The 14,974-nt window shown below is 41.6% G+C and overlaps 24 non-coding genes across 24 annotated transcripts; all 24 read left to right on the top strand.

Moving 5' to 3' along the window:
- Positions 1 to 373: 373 nt before the first annotated feature.
- trnak-cuu lies at positions 374 to 447 on the top strand. The gene has a single exon. It is a non-coding gene; the product is annotated as a tRNA-Lys (tRNA).
- A 460-nt stretch (positions 448 to 907) lies between these two features.
- trnak-cuu lies at positions 908 to 981 on the top strand. Its single transcript has one exon. It is a non-coding gene; the product is annotated as a tRNA-Lys (tRNA).
- A 464-nt stretch (positions 982 to 1,445) lies between these two features.
- trnak-cuu lies at positions 1,446 to 1,519 on the top strand. The gene has a single exon. It is a non-coding gene; the product is annotated as a tRNA-Lys (tRNA).
- A 472-nt stretch (positions 1,520 to 1,991) lies between these two features.
- On the top strand, positions 1,992 to 2,065 carry trnak-cuu. Its single transcript has one exon. It is a non-coding gene; the product is annotated as a tRNA-Lys (tRNA).
- A 468-nt stretch (positions 2,066 to 2,533) lies between these two features.
- trnak-cuu lies at positions 2,534 to 2,607 on the top strand. The gene has a single exon. It is a non-coding gene; the product is annotated as a tRNA-Lys (tRNA).
- Positions 2,608 to 3,073: 466 nt separating this feature from the next.
- Positions 3,074 to 3,145, top strand: trnak-cuu. The gene has a single exon. It is a non-coding gene; the product is annotated as a tRNA-Lys (tRNA).
- A 465-nt stretch (positions 3,146 to 3,610) lies between these two features.
- trnak-cuu lies at positions 3,611 to 3,684 on the top strand. The gene has a single exon. It is a non-coding gene; the product is annotated as a tRNA-Lys (tRNA).
- Positions 3,685 to 4,671: 987 nt separating this feature from the next.
- Positions 4,672 to 4,744, top strand: trnak-cuu. The gene has a single exon. It is a non-coding gene; the product is annotated as a tRNA-Lys (tRNA).
- A 463-nt stretch (positions 4,745 to 5,207) lies between these two features.
- On the top strand, positions 5,208 to 5,281 carry trnak-cuu. Its single transcript has one exon. It is a non-coding gene; the product is annotated as a tRNA-Lys (tRNA).
- A 467-nt stretch (positions 5,282 to 5,748) lies between these two features.
- trnak-cuu lies at positions 5,749 to 5,821 on the top strand. The gene has a single exon. It is a non-coding gene; the product is annotated as a tRNA-Lys (tRNA).
- Positions 5,822 to 6,287: 466 nt separating this feature from the next.
- trnak-cuu lies at positions 6,288 to 6,361 on the top strand. Its single transcript has one exon. It is a non-coding gene; the product is annotated as a tRNA-Lys (tRNA).
- A 1,006-nt stretch (positions 6,362 to 7,367) lies between these two features.
- trnak-cuu lies at positions 7,368 to 7,439 on the top strand. Its single transcript has one exon. It is a non-coding gene; the product is annotated as a tRNA-Lys (tRNA).
- A 462-nt stretch (positions 7,440 to 7,901) lies between these two features.
- trnak-cuu lies at positions 7,902 to 7,974 on the top strand. Its single transcript has one exon. It is a non-coding gene; the product is annotated as a tRNA-Lys (tRNA).
- Positions 7,975 to 8,843: 869 nt separating this feature from the next.
- On the top strand, positions 8,844 to 8,917 carry trnak-cuu. Its single transcript has one exon. It is a non-coding gene; the product is annotated as a tRNA-Lys (tRNA).
- Positions 8,918 to 9,925: 1,008 nt separating this feature from the next.
- On the top strand, positions 9,926 to 9,999 carry trnak-cuu. The gene has a single exon. It is a non-coding gene; the product is annotated as a tRNA-Lys (tRNA).
- Positions 10,000 to 10,471: 472 nt separating this feature from the next.
- Positions 10,472 to 10,545, top strand: trnak-cuu. Its single transcript has one exon. It is a non-coding gene; the product is annotated as a tRNA-Lys (tRNA).
- Positions 10,546 to 11,015: 470 nt separating this feature from the next.
- trnak-cuu lies at positions 11,016 to 11,089 on the top strand. Its single transcript has one exon. It is a non-coding gene; the product is annotated as a tRNA-Lys (tRNA).
- A 469-nt stretch (positions 11,090 to 11,558) lies between these two features.
- On the top strand, positions 11,559 to 11,632 carry trnak-cuu. The gene has a single exon. It is a non-coding gene; the product is annotated as a tRNA-Lys (tRNA).
- Positions 11,633 to 12,098: 466 nt separating this feature from the next.
- On the top strand, positions 12,099 to 12,172 carry trnak-cuu. The gene has a single exon. It is a non-coding gene; the product is annotated as a tRNA-Lys (tRNA).
- Positions 12,173 to 12,641: 469 nt separating this feature from the next.
- On the top strand, positions 12,642 to 12,713 carry trnak-cuu. Its single transcript has one exon. It is a non-coding gene; the product is annotated as a tRNA-Lys (tRNA).
- A 467-nt stretch (positions 12,714 to 13,180) lies between these two features.
- Positions 13,181 to 13,254, top strand: trnak-cuu. The gene has a single exon. It is a non-coding gene; the product is annotated as a tRNA-Lys (tRNA).
- Positions 13,255 to 13,726: 472 nt separating this feature from the next.
- On the top strand, positions 13,727 to 13,800 carry trnak-cuu. Its single transcript has one exon. It is a non-coding gene; the product is annotated as a tRNA-Lys (tRNA).
- Positions 13,801 to 14,267: 467 nt separating this feature from the next.
- On the top strand, positions 14,268 to 14,341 carry trnak-cuu. Its single transcript has one exon. It is a non-coding gene; the product is annotated as a tRNA-Lys (tRNA).
- Positions 14,342 to 14,808: 467 nt separating this feature from the next.
- trnak-cuu lies at positions 14,809 to 14,882 on the top strand. Its single transcript has one exon. It is a non-coding gene; the product is annotated as a tRNA-Lys (tRNA).
- The last annotated feature ends 92 nt before the right edge of the window (positions 14,883 to 14,974 follow it).

Genomic DNA, 14,974 nt, shown 5'->3' with positions numbered 1-14,974 from the left:
CAGAGCATATACATTCCCAGGTATCACACACACCAATCAAACATTCATAGCTGGTCATAACATGTTGTTTTGGATTGATTCCAGGAATTTGTCTAGATTATATAGCTAAAATAAGATTGAAAACTGCAAAGATTGGATCCTCAACCAAAGCACAGTATGGATGTGCTTGATCTTCTGGAAAGAGTTATGCAACATGGTTCTGGCTGTCTTAGTTCACAGAACATGTGGTCAAAGACTTAGGGCAAAACTTTCTCTGTAATCTGATCATCTCCTCAGACCTAGGTTGTTTTAGTACTTGAGTGTTTTACTTCTCATGAAACATATGTCTTGCCATCTGAGGTTTCTATTGAGAAGTGACGATTTGGTGGAAGAAGCCCGGCTAGCTCAGTTCGGTAGAGCATGAGACTCTTAATCTCAGGGTCGTGGGTTCGAGCCCCACGTTGGGCGATGCAGCTTTTAAGTCAAGGAATTGAGCAGAAAAATGCAGATCCCATCTTAGTTCCACTGAAGCTTAAATGGTTCCTTATTCAAGGAAACATCATATAAATTCCTAGGTTCTACACACACCAATGAAACATCTATAGCTGATCAGAACATGTTGTTTTGGATTGAATCCAGCAATTTATGTAGATGACATAGCTAAAAGAGGAATGAAAACTGCAAGGGATTGGATCCCGCACAAAGCACAGTATGGATGTGCTTGATCTTCTGGCGAAAGAGTTATGCAAAATGGTTCTGGCTGTCTTAGTTCACAGAACATGTGGTCAAAGACGTTTAGGGCAAAACTTTCTCTGTAATCTGATCATCTCCTCAGACCTAGGTTGTTTTAGTACTGAGTGTTTTACTTCTCATGAAACATATGTCTTGACATCTGAGGTTTCTATTGCGAAGTGATGCTTTGGAGGAAGCCCGGCTAGCTCAGTTCGGTAGAGCATGAGACTCTTAATCTCAGGGTCGTGGGTTCGAGCCCCACGTTGGGCGATGCAGCTTTTAAGTCAAGGAATTGAGCACAAAAATGCAAATCCAAGTCTTAGTTCCACTGAAGCTTAAATGGTTCCTTATTCAAGGAAACATCAGAGCATATACATTCCCTAGGTATCACACACACCAATCAAACATTCATAGCTGGTCATAACATGTTGTTTTGGATTGATTACAGGAATTTGTCTAGATTATATAGCTAAAATAAGATTGAAAACTGCAAAAGATTGGATCCCTAACCAAAGCACAGTATGGATGTGCTTGATCTTCTGGCGAAAGAGTTATGCAACATGGTTCTGGCTGTCTTAGTTCACAGAACATGTGGTCAAAGACGTTTAGGGCAAAACTTTCTCTGTAATCTGATCATCTCCTCAGACCTAGGTTGTTTTAGTACTGAGTGTTTTACTTCTCATGAAACATATGTCTTGCCATCTGAGGTTTCTTTGAGAAGCATTTGGTAAGAAGCCCGGCTAGCTCAGTTCGGTAGAGCATGAGACTCTTAATCTCAGGGTCGTGGGTTCGAGCCCCACGTTGGGCGATGCAGCTTTTAAGTCAAGGAATTGAGCACAAAAATGCACATCCAAGTCTTAATTCCACTGAAGCTTAAATGGTTCCTTATTCAAGGAAACATCAGAGCATATACATTCCCTAGGTATCACACACACCAATCAAACATTCATAGCTGGTCATAACATGTTGTTTTGGATTGATTCCAGGAATTTGTCTAGATTATATAGCTAAAATAAGATTGAAAACTGCAAAAGATTGGATCCCTAACCAAAGCACAGTATGGATGTGCTTGATCTTCTGGCGAAAGAGTTATGCAACATGGTTCTGGCTGTCTTAGTTCACAGAACATGTGGTCAAAGACGTTTAGGGCAAAACTTTCTCTGTAATCTGATCATCTCCTCAGACCTAGGTTGTGTTAGTACTCGAGTGTTTTACTTCTCATGAAACATATGTCTTGACATCTGAGGTTTCGATTGCGAAGTGATGCTTTGGAGGTAGAAGCCCGGCTAGCTCAGTTCGGTAGAGCATGAGACTCTTAATCTCAGGGTCGTGGGTTCGAGCCCCACGTTGGGCGATGCAGCTTTTAAGTCAAGGAATTGAGCAGAAAAATGCAGATCCAAGTCTTAGTTCCACTGAAGCTTAAATGGTTCCTTATTCAAGGAAACATCATATAAAATCCCCAGGTTTCACACACACCAATGAAACATCTATAGCTGATCAGAACATGTTGTTTTGAATTGAATCCAGCAATTTATGTAGATGACATAGCTAAACTGAGGAATGAAAACTGCAAGGGATTGGATCCCTAACCAAAGCACAGTATGGATGTGCTTGATCTTCTGGCGAAAGAGTTATGCAACATGGTTCTGGCTGTCTTAGTTCACAGAACATGTGGTCAAAGACGTTTAGGGCAAAACTTTCTCTGTAATCTGATCATCTCCTCAGACCTAGGTTGTTTTAGTACTCGAGTGTTTTACTTCTCATGAAACATATGTCTTGCCATCTGAGGTTTCTCTTGCGAAGTGATGCTTTGGTGGAAGAAGCCCGGCTAGCTCAGTTCGGTAGAGCATGAGACTCTTAATCTCAGGGTCGTGGGTTCGAGCCCCACGTTGGGCGATGCAGCTTTTAAGTCAAGGAATTGAGCAGAAAAATGCAGATCCCATCTTAGTTCCACTGAAGCTTAAATGGTTCCTTATTCAAGGAAACATCATATAAAATCCCCAGGTTTCACACACACCAATGAAACATCTATAGCTGATCAGAACATGTTGTTTTGGATTGAATCCAGCAATTTATGTAGATGACATAGCTAAACTGAGGAATGAAAACTGCAAGGGATTGGATCCCTACACAAAGCTTTGTATGGATGTGCTTGATCTTCTGGCGAAAGAGTTATGCAACATGGTTCTGGCTGGCTTAGTTCATGGAACATGTGGTCAAAGACGCTTATGGCAAAACTTTCTCTGTAATCTGATCATCTCCTCAGACCTAGGTTGTGTTAGTACTGAGTGTTTTACTTCTCATGAAACATATGTCTTGACATCTGAGGTTTCGATTGCGAAGTGATGCTTTGGAGGAAGAAGCCCGGCTAGCTCAGTTCGGTAGAGCATGAGACTCTTAATCTCAGGGTCGGGTTCGAGCCCCACGTTGGGCGATGCAGCTTTAAGTCAAGGAATTGAGCAGAAAAATGCAGATCCCAGTCTTACTTCCACTGAAGCTTAAATGGTTCCTTATTCAAGGAAACATCATATAAAATCCCCAGGTTTCACACACACCAATGAAACATTCTATAGCTGATCAGAACATGTTGTTTTGGATTGAATCCAGCAATTTATGTAGATGACATAGCTAAACTGAGAATGAAAACTGCAAGGGATTGGATCCCGCACAAAGCACAGTATGGATGTGCTTGATCTTGTATGAAAGAGTTATGCAACATGGTTCTGGCTGTCTTAGTTCACAGAACATGTGGTCAAAGACGTTTAGGGCAAAACTTTCTCTGTAATCTGATCATCTCCTCAGACCTAGGTTGTTTTAGTACTCGAGTGTTTTACTTCTCATGAAACATATGTCTTGCCATCTGAGGTTTCTATTGAGAAGTGATGCTTTGGTGGAAGAAGCCCGGCTAGCTCAGTTCGGTAGAGCATGAGACTCTTAATCTCAGGGTCGTGGGTTCGAGCCCCACGTTGGGTGATGCAGCTTTAAAGTCAAGGAATTAAGCAGAAAAATGCAGATCCCATCTTAGTTCCACTGAAACTTAAATGGTTCCTTATTCAAGGAAATATCATATAAAATCCCCAGGTTTCACACACACCAATCGAACATCTATAGCTGATCAGAACATGTTGTTTTGGATTGAATCCAGCAATTTATGTAGATGACATAGCTAAACTGAGGAATGAAAACTGCAAAGGGGATTGGATCCTAACCAAAGCACAGTATGGATGTGCTTGATCTTCTGAAAGAGTTATGCAACATGGTTCTGGCTGTCTTAGTTCACAGAACATGTGGTCAAAGACGTTTCGAGCAAACTTTCTCTGTAATCTGATCATCTCCTCAGACCTAGGTTGTTTTAGTACCCAGTGTTTTACTTCTCATGAAACATATGTCTTCATCGAGGTTTCTTGAGTGATGCTTTGGTGGAAGAAGCGGCTAGCTCAGTTCGGAGACATGAGACTCTTAATCTCAGGGTCGTGGGTTCAGCCCCACGTTGGGCGATGCAGCTTTTAAGTCAAGGAATTGAGCAAAAAATGCAGATCCAAGTCTTAGTTCCACTGAAGCTTAAATGGTTCCTTATTCAGGAAACATCAGAGTATAACATTCCTAGGTATCACACACCAATCAAACATTCATAGCTGGTCATAACATGTTGTTTTGGATTGATTCCAGGAATTTGTCTAAATTATATAGCTAAAATAAGATTGAAAACTGCAAAAGATTGGATCCCTAACCAAAGCACAGTATGGATGTGCTTGATCTTCTGACGAAAGAGTTATGCAACATGGTTCTGGCTGTCTTAGTTCACAGAACATGTGGTCAAAGACGTTTAGGGCAAAACTTTCTCTGTAATCTGATCATCTCCTCAGACCTAGGTTGTGTTAGTACTGAGTGTTTTACTTCTCATGAAACATATGTCTTGACATCTGAGGTTTCGATTGCAGTGATGCTTTGGAGGTAGAAGCCCGGCTAGCTCAGTTCGGTGAGCATGAGACTCTTAATCTCAGGGTCGTGGGTTCGAGCCCCACGTTGGGCGATGCAGCTTTTAAGTCAAGGAATTGAGCAAAAAATGCAGATCCAAGTCTTAGTTCCACTGAAGCTTAAATGGTTCCTTATTCAAGGAAACATCATATAAAATCCCTAGGGTCACACACCAATGAAACATCTATAGCTGATCAGAACATGTTGTTTTTGGATTGAATACAGCAATTTATCTAGATGACATAGCTAAACTAAGAATGAAAACTGCAAAAGATTGGATCCCTAACCAAAGCACAGTATGGATGTGCTTGATCTTCTGGCGAAAGAGTTATGCAACATGGTTCTGGCTGTCTTAGTTCACAGAACATGTGGTCAAAGACGTTTAGGCAAAACTTTCTCTGTAATCTGATCATCTCCTCAGACCTAGGTTGTTTTAGTACTCGAGTGTTTTACTTCTCATGAAACATATGTCTTGCCATCTGAGGTTTCTCTTACGAAGTGATGCTTTGGTGGAAGAAACCCGGCTAGCTCAGTTCGGTAGAGCATGAGACTCTTAATCTCAGGGTCGTGGGTTCGAGCCCCACGTTGGGCGATGCAGCTTTTAAGTCAAGGAATTGAGCACAAAAATGCACATCCAAGTCTTAATTCCACTGAAGCTTAAATGGTTCCTTATTCAAGGAAACATCAGAGCATATACATTCCCTAGGTATCACACACACCAATCAAACATTCATAGCTGGTCATAACATGTTGTTTTGGATTGATTCCAGGAATTTGTCTAGATTATATAGCTAAAATAAGATTGAAAACGCAAAAGATTGGATCCTAACCAAAGCACAGTATGGATGTGCTTGATCTTCTGGCGAAAGAGTTATGCAACATGGTTCTGGCTGTCTTAGTTCACAGAACATGTGGTCAAAGACGTTTAGGGCAAAACTTTCTCTGTAATCTGATCATCTCCTCAGACCTAGGTTGTGTTAGTACTCAGTGTTTTACTTCTCATGAAACATATGTCTTGACATCTGAGGTTTCGATTGAAGTGATGCTTTGGAGGTAGAAGCCCGGCTAGCTCAGTTCGGTAGAGCATGAGACTCTTAATCTCAGGTCGTGGGTTCGAGCCCCACGTTGGGCGATGCAGCTTTTAAGTCAAGGAATTGAGCAGAAAAATGCAGATCCAAGTCTTAGTTCCACTGAAGCTTAAATGGTTCCTTATTCAAGGAAACATCATATAAAATCCCAGGTTTCACACACACCAATGAAACATCTATAGCTGATCAGAACATGTTGTTTTGAATTGAATCCAGCAATTTATGTAGATGACATAGCTAAACTGAGGAATGAAAACTGCAAGGGATTGGATCCTTAACCAAAGCACAGTATGGATGTGCTTGATCTTCTGACAAAGAGTTATGCAACATGGTTCTGGCTGTCTTAGTTCACAGAACATGTGGTCAAAGACGTTTAGGGCAAAACTTTCTCTGTAATCTGATCATCTCCTCAGACCTAGGTTGTGTTAGTACTCGAGTGTTTTACTTCTCATGAAACATATGTCTTGCCATCTGAGGTTTCTCTTGCGAAGTGATGCTTTGGTGGAAGAAGCCCGGCTAGCTCAGTTCGGTAGAGCATGAGACTCTTAATCTCAGGGTCGTGGGTTCGAGCCCCACGTTGGGCGATGCAGCTTTTAAGTCAAGGAATTGAGCAGAAAAATGCAGATCCCATCTTAGTTCCACTGAAGCTTAAATGGTTCCTTATTCAAGGAAACATCATATAAAATCCCCAGGTTTCACACACACCAATGAAACATCTATAGCTGATCAGAACATGTTGTTTTGGATTGAATCCAGCAATTTATGTAGATGACATAGCTAAACTGAGGAATGAAAACTGCAAGGGATTGGATCCCTACACAAAGCTTTGTATGGATGTGCTTGATCTTCTGGCGAAAGAGTTATGCAACATGGTTCTGGCTGTCTTAGTTCACGGAACATGTGGTCAAAGACGCTTATGGCAAAACTTTCTCTGTAATCTGATCATCTCCTCAGACCTAGGTTGTGTTAGTACTCGAGTGTTTTACTTCTCATGAAACATATGTCTTGCCATCTGAGGTTTCTATTGAGAAGTGATGCTTTGGTGGAAGAAGCCCGGCTAGCTCAGTTCGGTAGAGCATGAGACTCTTAATCTCAGGGTCGGTCTGAGCCCCACGTTGGGCGATGCAGCTTTTAAGTCAAGGAATTGAGCACAAAAATCACATCCAAGTCTTAATTCCACTGAAGCTTAAATGGTTCCTTATTCAAGGAAACATCAGAGCATATACATTCCCTAGGTATCACACACACCAATCAAACATTCATAGCTGGTCATAACATGTTGTTTTGGATTGATTCCAGGAATTTGTCTAGATTATATAGCTAAAATAAGATTGAAAACTGCAAAAGATTGGATCCCTAACCAAAGCACAGTATGGATGTGCTTGATCTTCTGGCGAAAGAGTTATGCAACATGGTTCTGGCTGTCTTAGTTCACAGAACATGTGGTCAAAGACGTTTAGGGCAAAACTTTCTCTGTAATCTGATCATCTCCTCAGACCTAGGTTGTGTTAGTACTCGAGTGTTTTACTTCTCATGAAACATATGTCTTGACATCTGAGGTTTCATTGCGGTGATGCTTTGGAGGAAGAAGCCCGGCTAGCTCAGTTCGGTAGAGCATGAGACTCTTAATCTCAGGGTCGGGTTCGAGCCCCACGTTGGGCGATGCAGCTTTAAAAAGTCAAGGAATTGAGCAGAAAAATGCAGATCCCATCTTAGTTCCACTGAAGCTTAAATGGTTCCTTATTCAAGGAAACATCATATAAAATCCCCAGGTTTCACAACACCAATGAAACATCTATAGCTGATCAGAACATGTTGTTTTGGATTGAATCCAGCAATTTATGTAGATGACATAGCTAAACTGAGGAATGAAAACTGCAAGGGATTGGATCCTGCACAAAGCACAGTATGGATGTGCTTGATCTTCTGCGAAAGAGTTATGCAACATGGTTCTGGCTGTCTTAGTTCACAGAACATGTGGTCAAAGACGTTTAGGCAAAACTTTCTCTGTAATCTGATCATCTCCTCAGACCTAGGTTGTGTTAGTACTCAGTGTTTTACTTCTCATGAAACATATGTCTTGCCATCTGAGGTTTCATTGCAAGTGATGCTTGGGTGGAAGAAGCCCGGCTAGCTCAGTTCGGTAGAGCATGAGACTCTTAATTCTGTGGTCGTGGGTTCGAGCCCACGTTGGGCGATGCAGCTTTTAAGTCAAGGAATTGAGCAGAAAATGCAGATCCAAGTCTTAGTTCCACTGAAGCTTAAATGGTTCCTTATTCAAGGAAACATCATATAAACTGTCTTCACACACACCAATGAAACATCTATAGCTGATCAGAACATGTTGTTTTGAATTGAATCCAGCAATTTATGTAGATGACATAGCTAAACTAGGAATGAAACTGCAAAGATTGGATCCTAACAAAGCACAGTATGGATGTGCTTGATCTTCGGGAAAGAGTTATGTTTTCTTCTGATGAAACATATGTCTTGCCATCTGAGGTTTCAGAAGTGATGCTTTGGTGGAAGAAGCATGGCTAGCTCAGTTCGGTAGAGCATGAGACTCTTAATCTCAGGGTCGTGGGTTCGAGCCCACGTTGGGAGATGCAGCTTAAGTCAAGGAATTAAGCAGAAAAATGCAGATCCCATCTTAGTTCCACTGAAACTTAAATGGTTCCTTATTCAAGGAAACATCATATAAAATCCCAGGTTTCACACACCAATGAAACATCTATAGCTGATCAGAACATGTTGTTTTGGATTGAATCCAGCAATTTATGTAGATGACATAGCTAAACTGAGGAATGAAAACTGCAAGGGATTGGATCCCTACACAAAGCACAGTATGGATGTGCTTGATCTTCTGGCGAAAGAGTTATGCAACATGGTTCTGGCTGTCTTAGTTCACAGAACATGTGGTCAAAGACGTTTAGGGCAAAACTTTCTCTGTAATCTGATCATCTCCTCAGACCTAGGTTGTTTTAGTACTCGAGTGTTTTACTTCTCATGAAACATATGTCTTGCCATCTGAGGTTTCTATTGAGAAGTGATGCTTTGGTGGAAGAAGCCCGGCTAGCTCAGTTCGGTAGAGCATGAGACTCTTAATCTCAGGGTCGTGGGTTCGAGCCCCACGTTGGGCGATGCAGCTTTTAAGTCAAGGAATTGAGCACAAAAATGCAGATCCAAGTCTTAGTTCCACTGAAGCTTAAATGGTTCCTTATTCAAGGAAACATCAGAGCATATACATTCCCTAGGTATCACACACACCAATCAAACATTCATAGCTGGTCATAACATGTTGTTTTGGATTGATTCCAGGAATTTGTCTAGATTATATAGCTAAAATAAGATTGAAAACTGCAAAAGATTGGATCCCTAACCAAAGCACAGTATGGATGTGCTTGATCTTCTGGCGAAAGAGTTATGCAACATGGTTCTGGCTGTCTTAGTTCACAGAACATGTGGTCAAAGACGTTTAGGGCAAAACTTTCTCTGTAATCTGATCATCTCCTCAGACCTAGGTTGTTTTAGTACTCGAGTGTTTTACTTCTCATGAAACATATGTCTTGCCATCTGAGGTTTCTATTGAGAAGTGATGCTTTGGTGGAAGAAGCCCGGCTAGCTCAGTTCGGTAGAGCATGAGACTCTTAATCTCAGTGGCTTGGTTGAGCCCCACGTTGGGCGATGCAGCTTTTAAGTCAAGGAATTGAGCACAAAAATGCAGATCCCATCTTAGTTCCACTGAAGCTTAAATGGTTCCTTATTCAAGGAAACATCATATAAAATCCCCAGGTTTCACACACACCAATGAAACATCTATAGCTGATCAGAACATGTTGTTTTGGATTGAATCCAGCAATTTATGTAGATGACATAGCTAAACTGAGGAATGAAAACTGCAAGGGATTGGATCCCTACACAAAGCTTTGTATGGATGTGCTTGATCTTCTGGCGAAAGAGTTATGCAACATGGTTCTGGCTGGCTTAGTTCACAGAACATGTGGTCAAAGACACTTAGGGCAAAACTTTCTCTGTAATCTGATCATCTCCTCAGACCTAGGTTGTTTTAGTACTGAGTGTTTTACTTCTCATGAAACATATGTCTTGCCATCTGAGGTTTCTATTGAAGTGATGCTTTGGTGGAAGAAGCCCGGCTAGCTCAGTTCGGTAGAGCATGAGACTCTTAATCTCAGGGTCGTGGGTTCGAGCCCCACGTTGGGCGATGCAGCTTTTAAGTCAAGGAATTGAGCAGAAAAATGCAGATCCAAGTCTTAGTTCCACTGAAGCTTAAATGGTTCCTTATTCAAGGAAACATCAGAGCATATACATTCCCTAGGTATCACACACACCAATCAAACATTCATAGCTGGTCATAACATGTTGTTTTGGATTGATTCCAGGAATTTGTCTAGATTATATAGCTAAAATAAGATTGAAAACTGCAAAAGATTGGATCCCTAACCAAAGCACAGTATGGATGTGCTTGATCTTCTGGCGAAAGAGTTATGCAACATGGTTCTGGCTGTCTTAGTTCACAGAACATGTGGTCAAAGACGTTTAGGGCAAAACTTTCTCTGTAATCTGATCATCTCCTCAGACCTAGGTTGTTTTAGTACTCGAGTGTTTTACTTCTCATGAAACATATGTCTTGCCATCTGAGGTTTCTATTGAGAAGTAACGATTTGGTGTAAGAAGCCCGGCTAGCTCAGTTCGGTAGAGCATGAGACTCTTAATCTCAGGGTCGTGGGTTCGAGCCCCACGTTGGGCGATGCAGCTTTTAAGTCAAGGAATTGAGCACAAAAATGCACATCCAAGTCTTAGTTCCACTGAAGCTTAAATGGTTCCTTATTCAAGGAAACATCAGGCATATACATTCCCTAGGTATCACACACACCAATCAAACATTCATAGCTGGTCATAACATGTTGTTTTGGATTGATTCCAGGAATTTGTCTAGATTATATAGCTAAAATAAGATTGAAAACTGCAAAGATTGGATCCCTAACCAAAGCACAGTATGGATGTGCTTGATCTTCTGACGAAAGAGTTATGCAACATGGTTCTGGCTGTCTTAGTTCACAGAACATGTGGTCAAAGACGTTTAGGGCAAAACTTTCTCTGTAATCTGATCATCTCCTCAGACCTAGGTTGTGTTAGTACTCTATGTTTTACTTCTCATGAAACATATGTCTTGCCATCTGAGGTTTCTCTTGCGAAGTGATGCTTTGGATGGTAGAAGCCCGGCTAGCTCAGTGCTGTAGAGCATGAGACTCTTAATCTCAGGGTCGTGGGTTCGAGCCCCACGTTGGGCGATGCAGCTTTTAAGTCAAGGAATTGAGCAGAAAAATGCAGATCCAAGTCTTAGTTCCACTGAAGCTTAAATGGTTCCTTATTCAAGGAAACATCATATAAAAACTCCAGGATTTCACACACACCAATGAAACATCTATAGCTGATCAGAACATGTTGTTTTGGATTGAATCCAGCAATTTATGTAGATGACATAGCTAAACTGAGGAATGAAAACTGCAAGGGATTGGATCCCTACACAAAGCTTTGTATGGATGTGCTTGATCTTCTGGCGAAAGAGTTATGCAACATGGTTCTGGCTGGCTTAGTTCACAGAACATGTGGTCAAAGACACTTAGGGCAAAACTTTCTCTGTAATCTGATCATCTCCTCAGACCTAGGTTGTGTTAGTACTCGAGTGTTTTACTTCTCATGAAACATATGTCTTGACATCTGAGGTTTCTCTTGCGAAGTGATGCTTTGGTGGAAGAAGCCCGGCTAGCTCAGTTCGGTAGAGCATGAGACTCTTAATCTCAGGGTCGTGGGTTCGAGCCCCACGTTGGGCGATGCAGCTTTTAAGTCAAGGAATTGAGCAGAAAAATGCAGATCCCATCTTAGTTCCACTGAAGCTTAAATGGTTCCTTATTCAAGGAAACATCATATAAAATCCCCAGGTTTCACACACACCAATGAAACATCTATAGCTGATCAGAACATGTTGTTTTGGATTGAATCCAGCAATTTATGTAGATGACATAGCTAAACTGAGGAATGAAAACTGCAAGGGATTGGATCCCTACACAAAGCTTTGTATGGATGTGCTTGATCTTCTGGCGAAAGAGTTATGCAACATGGTTCTGGCTGGCTTAGTTCACGGAACATGTGGTCAAAGACGCTAGGGCAAAACTTTCTCTGTAATCTGATCATCTCCTCAGACCTAGGTTGTTTTAGTACTCGAGTGTTTTACTTCTCATGAAACATATGTCTTGCCATCTGAGGTTTCTCTTGCGAAGTGATGCTTTGGTGGAAGAAGCCCGGCTAGCTCAGTTCGGTAGAGCATGAGACTCTTAATCTCAGGGTCGTGGGTTCGAGCCCCACGTTGGGCGATGCAGCTTTTAAGTCAAGGAATTGAGCACAAAAATGCACATCCAAGTCTTAATTCCACTGAAGCTTAAATGGTTCCTTATTCAAGGAAACATCAGAGCATATACATTCCCTAGGTATCACACACACCAATCAAACATTCATAGCTGGTCATAACATGTTGTTTTGGATTGATTCCAGGAATTTGTCTAGATTATATAGCTAAAATAAGATTGAAAACTGCAAAAGATTGGATCCCTAACCAAAGCACAGTATGGATGTGCTTGATCTTCTGGCGAAAGAGTTATGCAACATGGTTCTGGCTGTCTTAGTTCACAGAACATGTGGTCAAAGACGTTTAGGGCAAAACTTTCTCTGTAATCTGATCATCTCCTCAGACCTAGGTTGTGTTAGTACTCGAGTGTTTTACTTCTCATGAAACATATGTCTTGCCATCTGAGGTTTCGATTAAGTGATGCTTTGGAGGAAGAGGCCGCTAGCTCAGTTCGGTAGAGCATGAGACTCTTAATCTCAGGGTCGTGGGTTCGAGCCCCACGTTGGGCGATGCAGCTTTTAAGTCAAGGAATTGAGCAGAAAAATGCAGATCCCATCTTAGTTCCACTGAAGCTTAAATGGTTCCTTATTCAAGGAAACATCATATAAAATCCCCAGGTTTCACACACACCAATGAAACATCTATAGCTGATCAGAACATGTTGTTTTGGATTGAATCCAGCAATTTATGTAGATGACATAGCTAAACTGAGGAATGAAAACTGCAAGGGATTGGATCCCTACACAAAGCTTTGTATGGATGTGCTTGATCTTCTGGCGAAAGAGTTATGCAACATGGTTCTGGCTGGCTTAGTTCACGGAACATGTGGTCAAAGACGCTTAGGGCAAAACTTTCTCTGTAATCTGATCATCTCCTCAGACCTAGGTTGTGTTAGTACTCGAGTGTTTTACTTCTCATGAAACATATGTCTTGCCATCTGAGGTTTCTCTTGCGAAGTGATGCTTTGGTGGAAGAAGCCCGGCTAGCTCAGTTCGGTAGAGCATGAGACTCTTAATCTCAGGGTCGTGGGTTCGAGCCCCACGTTGGGCGATGCAGCTTTTAAGTCAAGGAATTGAGCACAAAAATGCAGATCCAAGTCTTAATTCCACTGAAGCTTAAATGGTTCCTTATTCAAGGAAACATCAGAGCATATACATTCCCTAGGTATCACACACACCAATCAAACATTCATAGCTGGTCATAACATGTTGTTTTGGATTGATTCCAGGAATTTGTCTAGATTATATAGCTAAAATAAGATTGAAAACTGCAAAAGATTGGATCCCTAACCAAAGCACAGTATGGATGTGCTTGATCTTCTGGCGAAAGAGTTATGCAACATGGTTCTGGCTGGCTTAGTTCACGGAACATGTGGTCAAAGACGTTTAGGGCAAAACTTTCTCTGTAATCTGATCATCTCCTCAGACCTAGGTTGTGTTAGTACTCGAGTGTTTTACTTCTCATGAAACATATGTCTTGACATCTGAGGTTTCGATTGCGAAGTGATGCTTTGGAGGAAGAAGCCCGGCTAGCTCAGTTCGGTAGAGCATGAGACTCTTAATCTCAGGGTCGTGGGTTCGAGCCCCACGTTGGGCGATGCAGCTTTTAAGTCAAGGAATTGAGCACAAAAATGCAGATCCAAGTCTTAGTTCCACTGAAGCTTAAATGGTTCCTTATTCAAGGAAACATCATATAAAATCCCCAGGTTTCACACACACCAATGAAACATCTATAGCTGATCAGAACATGTTGTTTTGAATTGAATCCAGCAATTTATGTAGATGACATAGCTAAACTGAGGAATGAAAACTGCAAGGATTGGATCCCTACACAAAGCATAGTATGGATGTGCTTGATCTTCTGGCGAAAGAGTTATGCAACATGGTTCTGGCTGTCTTAGTTCACAGAACATGTGGTCAAAGACGTTTAGGGCAAAACTTTCTCTGTAATCTGATCATCTCCTCAGACCTAGGTTGTTTTAGTACTCGAGTGTTTTACTTCTCATGAAACATATGTCTTGCCATCTGAGGTTTCTATTGAGAAGTGATGCTTTGGTGGAAGAAGCCCGGCTAGCTCAGTTCGGTAGAGCATGAGACTCTTAATCTCAGGGTCGTGGGTTCGAGCCCCACGTTGGGCGATGCAGCTTTAAAGTCAAGGAATTAAGCAGAAAAATGCAGATCCCATCTTAGTTCCACTGAAGCTTAAATGGTTCCTTATTCAAGGAAACATCATATAAAATCCCCAGGTTTCACACACACCAATGAAACATCTATAGCTGATCAGAACATGTTGTTTTGGATTGAATCCAGCAATTTATGTAGATGACATAGCTAAACTGAGGAATGAAAACTGCAAGGGATTGGATCCCTACACAAAGCACAGTATGGATGTGCTTGATCTTCTGGCGAAAGAGTTATGCAACATGGTTCTGGCTGTCTTAGTTCACAGAACATGTGGTCAAAGACGTTTAGGGCAAAACTTTCTCTGTAATCTGATCATCTCCTCAGACCTAGGTTGTTTTCGTACTCAAGTGTTTTACTTCTCATGAAACATATGTCTTGCCATCTGAGGTTTCTATTGAGAAGTGATGCTTTGGTGGAAGAAGCCCGGCTAGCTCAGTTCAGTAGAGCATGAGACTCTTAATCTCAGGGTCGTGGGTTCGAGCCCCATGTTGGGCGATGCAGCTTTTAAGTCAAGGAATTGAGCACAAAAATGCAAATCCAAGTCTTAGTTCCACTGAAGCTTAAATGGTTCCTTATTCAAGGAAACA

The sequence above is a fragment of the Hippoglossus stenolepis genome, chromosome 21, assembly GCF_022539355.2.
Source record: "Hippoglossus stenolepis isolate QCI-W04-F060 chromosome 21, HSTE1.2, whole genome shotgun sequence".
NCBI lineage: Eukaryota > Metazoa > Chordata > Actinopteri > Pleuronectiformes > Pleuronectidae > Hippoglossus > Hippoglossus stenolepis.
The sequence above is the reverse complement of the archived record's forward strand: the minus strand, read 5'-3'. Positions and strand labels throughout refer to the sequence as shown.